The sequence below is a fragment of the Miscanthus floridulus genome, chromosome 7 (genome assembly GCF_019320115.1).
Source record: "Miscanthus floridulus cultivar M001 chromosome 7, ASM1932011v1, whole genome shotgun sequence".
In the NCBI taxonomy this organism is placed as follows: domain Eukaryota; kingdom Viridiplantae; phylum Streptophyta; class Magnoliopsida; order Poales; family Poaceae; genus Miscanthus; species Miscanthus floridulus.
This window is the reverse complement of record NC_089586.1, coordinates 84,364,146-84,368,885: the sequence shown is the minus strand read 5'-3', so window position 1 is coordinate 84,368,885 and position 4,740 is coordinate 84,364,146. Positions and strand designations below refer to the sequence as shown.

General features: G+C 39.0%; 1 non-coding gene across 1 annotated transcript; it reads right to left on the bottom strand.

Moving 5' to 3' along the window:
- Window positions 1-1,038: 1,038 nt before the first annotated feature.
- LOC136468349 (small nucleolar RNA R71) lies at window positions 1,039-1,145 on the bottom strand. Its single transcript, XR_010761851.1, has one exon. It is a non-coding gene; the product is annotated as a small nucleolar RNA R71 (small nucleolar RNA).
- Between the last annotated feature and the right edge of the window lie 3,595 nt (window positions 1,146-4,740).

Here is a 4,740-nt window from a genome sequence, read left to right as displayed (position 1 = left end):
ATGTTCCTTATGCATAGATCCAAAGTTAGTTATGCTATAGATGAGAGTGTATATATTTGTGTATATAAAAGACTTAGTAAATAAGGAATGACTTAGGAATCTTTTGCTCTTAACGAATCTCCTACTTAGTCGTACTACATTTTATGAGTCTCTGTTTCTATCTCTGGAATACCATTATTACCTTACACTTATTATTCATTTATCATTTGACTTACCCTTGCCATAGCATGAGAGTGGTTTTATCATAAGTATATATATTTGTCAATATCTCTATGCCAACACAACTCCATAGCTCCTCCCTGTGGATGCCCTTGTGGATACTTTAATATATATATATATAATTTTCCACTAAGTTTTCAAATGTCATTTATAATTACCAACAACGCATTTCTGACATCATGCTAGGGATGACAACTTAGTAAAGAGTGATGCTAAGAAATGCCAACAAGCATTTCTGGCACCATTGCCGGGGAGGGGCACATGGCTAAGAGGATTGACCAAATAAATACTTATTGATAAAATCATAACACCTCTACTTTAGCAGCCTTATCCTTGTTTGTCTTTGTTCATATCTTATACAGGGTATTGCATGATTAGTTGTGATTTACCAATAATTTCCATCAATCAGAATCAACCAAATTGAGAGGAAGCTCAACATTAGTTTCTGAAGCTATGGCTGACAAGACCCTGCGTGAGTTCTCTGCTCCAAGCACCGAGAACATTCGCACTAGACCAACACTCAGAACTACCAACCTCAAATTTGAGCTCAAGCCAAGCCTCATCAACATGGTGCAAGCTACCTCATTTAGTGGAAAGGCACATGAAGATGCTAGTGCTCATCTTCAGGATTTTTTGGAGATAAGCAGCACAGTTATCATCAAGGATGTTGCTCAAGACATCATACTACTTTGCTTATTTCCATTCTCACTTATAGTATGGGCAAAGTAGTGGTTCTACATCAACAAAGATCACATCAACACGTGGGCAAAGTGTTCAAAGGCCTTCCTAGAAAAGTTCTTCCATGTAGGCAAGACCAATGCCTTAAGAGGAAAGATTTCTAATTTCCAATAGCAGAAGGGAGAAACCATTCTAGAAGCATGGGAACATTTCCAAGAATACATTTCAGATTGTCCTCATCATGGGATGGAAGATTGGTTGCTCATGCAAAACATTTACCATGGATTAACTCAGAAAGCTCATGAACAACTAGATGTAACTGCTGGAGGATCATTTATGTCACTCACCCTTGGAAAAGCTAAAACTCTAATGGAGAAGATAGCCTCTAATCAAGGTTGGTATCAATGCAATATTCAAGCGTGCAATAAGAGCGAAGAAGTACCAGAAGAGGTGTGTGCACTGTCAACCGAGATGGACATCTTGTTGAATTGGCTTGAACAGCGAGCCAATTACAAGAAAGATCGTCAGGCTATTCAACATGCTTTTAACTCCCAAAATGTATGTGGAGAATATTTGGGGGTTGAATTCCCTGAATATCAGGAGGATGCAAGTATCGTCATCAATAATTTTGCTCCACAACAACAGAGACAAGGATGGAATCAACTACAATGGTTAAATTACCAAGGTAAGTACCCAGGTAGTTACTATAATTCTTCTAATTCTAAACAACCATCCTTGAGAGACTTGATCTTAGAACAAGCTAGGATTAATGAGAATATTTCTAAGAAGCTTGCTTTTAATGATAAGATCCTAGAAAACATAAATACTAAAATGGATAGTTTTTCTTCCATCATAAAAGACCAACTTAGCTATAATAAAAAGATAGAATCACAATTAGCCCAGTTGGCTGCTACTTTGCCTTTTGCCACTAACCTTGAGAAGGTAAACGCCATAACCACAAGAGGTGGCAAGTCTATTCGTGATCCACCATATCTGACAAGGACAGGTAAGACACCAATGGTAGTCCAGGAAGAGGAGAAGACAACCGTTGAAGTTGAAGAAGTTGGGCCACAAGAGCAAGAGTTACAACAAGATTTTCATGACACGACCCTCCTACCATTTCCACGCAGAAATCGAAAAGCTAAAATAGATGAGCAGTTTGTTAAGTTCGTAGAGGTAATTTAAAAGTTATATATCAATATTTCATTGCTAGATGCCATACAGGTACCTACCTACGTGAAGTATCTCAGAGGCATCCTCAACAACAAAAGACCACTGCCTTCCACTAAGGTAATCAAGTTAACGAAGGAGTGTAGTGCGGCCATCCTAAACACTTCACTTGTCAAGAAGAAGGATCTAGGATGTCCCACTATCGATTGTTCGATCGGGAGCCAAACTTTGAGAATGTGTTATACGATCTTGGAGCAAGTGTTAGTGTCTTGCCTAAAAAGGTCTTTGACAAGCTTGACTATTCAACACTCACACCAACATTGATGTGTTTGTAACTGGCCGACCAATCAGTCCGCTACCCTACAGGAATCGCTCAGAATATTCCGGTAAAAATATGAAATTTCTTTATTCCTATAGGTTTTGTAGTACTTGACATGCAGGAGGATATGAAGACACCCATCATACTTGGGAGACCCTTCCTGAGTACTACAAATGCTCACATTGATGTCGGAGCCGAAGAAATTAAATTCCATATGAATGGAAAGGAAGAGTGGTTCGCTTTCAAGCCAAGACCGGAACAATGCTCCAATCCAGAGTGGTATGAGAAGCGAGTATCAAGGTCTCTATCTCCGGGACCTACTGACGCACCTAAAGAATAAACCCGAACGGAGAAGTCTGGTTCGGTGGACTTAAAATACCAAACCCTTGCCGGAAGATAACTCGGTAGTTATCTATAATTATTTTTTGCATTATATTTTACTTTGGCATGTTTACTTTTCAATACTGCATTAGAAAAATAAAATAAAAATACTCATCATGGCATTATAAAAAGTCAAACCCCATGTAAATAATTTTTACAGGAGCGTAAAAACCCGTAAAGAAATATTTACCACGGAGATGTAAAAATTAAAAATACCATCATTCATCTTCTTATATTTTATAGTATCATAAAATATTTTTGCATTGCATTTTTATACATATATACGGTAGAAATACAGGCACCGGGACCCATAGACACTTGGGACCCACCACCATCACCTCCATCTCCACTCAACCTGCACCATCACCTCCATATCTTCACTATATCTTCACTTATCTCCATTTTGCACCGTCCAGAGCAAATATCCACTGAAAGGAGCACTCCATTTACTTAACCATGAAGCAAAGATCCACCAAGAAAATGGAGAGGCTATTTGGCCTTGGTGTGGGGACAGCTAGCCCACCACTAGGCCGTCCGGCCTGCTACCTCCCCCTCTATAAATAACACTCCTTCCTGGTTGCTCTCGGCCTCAGGCACAACACAAAACAACCTTCCAAGTTCAAAATTCCAGTTAAAAATTTCATAGTTGAAATTTCCTTGGTAGAAATAGTGTTGGAGTAAGAAAGAGTGTGTGGAAGTTTGGGTGTGAAAGTAGTGCTAAAACCTTAAGAAAGATAAAGAGAGGTGTGCTGAAATTTGTGCAAGAAAAATAATTTAAGAGTGGCAGTGCTGTCCAAATCAAGAGAGGAAATTAAAATTAAAAAAATTATTATTATTAGGGTGGAAGTCATGCCACAATCTTGACTTTTGAACAGCTAACCACTAACATTTTTATTTTTCCTAATCCCGCTCCACGAGTGGTGTTGTTTTCGTATATCTTGCAGGAAAATGAGCAAGATCGCCGGCAAGCTCAAGCAGACGAAATCGTTACGTTAAACAAGATGTTCTTCATCTCGAGCAAGCACCGACATGGAGGTCGATCCTCCGTCTTCTGCTGTTGGAGCGCTGTCCTAATTAGCCCCCGTGGAGAGGAACATTCTTCTGCAAGAGAAGCAGCTCAAGCTCTGGAGAGATAGGGAGAAGAACATCTACAAGAAGCTGAAGACCTAGGATTTTGTCCTCACTCCTGCCTATGATCCATCCCTACTACAAGCCACAGGTATGACCGCTGAATTCAAACTTATTTTTAAGATCATAGGATGAGAGGATGCTTGGAAAATTGATGAGCCAGGATGTAAGCTTTTGACTACTAAATTTTTTGTGCACTATGCAACCCACCGATTCAGAAGTCTTATTTAGACTTTTCAGGGAAGAATTTTCTATTTTTTGGATAAATTTTAGTGAACTTCTTAGATTTCACTCTCAGTGCATAATTGATGTAGACTCCGCTATATAAGACTTTGATAGGAATAAGTTTTGGAGGGAGATTTCAAAAGAAATTGTTTGCTACCGCCCTCGCACCAATTAAATTCACCATCCAACTTTGCGATTCATGCACAAATGGCTAGAATTTTCTCTTTTTCCTAGAAGTGATTTCCGCACAGTTAGGAATGATGAACTAAAACTGCTATATGCCATGATCGAAAGAAAAAAGTCTCACCCATAAAATTCATGATGACACAATGGTTAGAAATTACCGGTCTTAAGGTAGATGTTGGGTGCACTTCTTTGGCCACCCGCATAGCTAAAAATTTGGGTCTACTAGAAAGTGCTTCTATTACTTACATTGATGTTCCCCACTGGCTTATTGATTATGACTATTTTAACTATGCACATATGTTAAAAAAGGGTAAGGACGGGAAACTTGTCATGATGTATATGAATTATACAACCGAGTTCCCGTAACCAGACAGAACCTCGGTCTGTATGTAGTGGATTCTTTGTCTTTGATTTACAGAGAAAGGAGGAAGCAC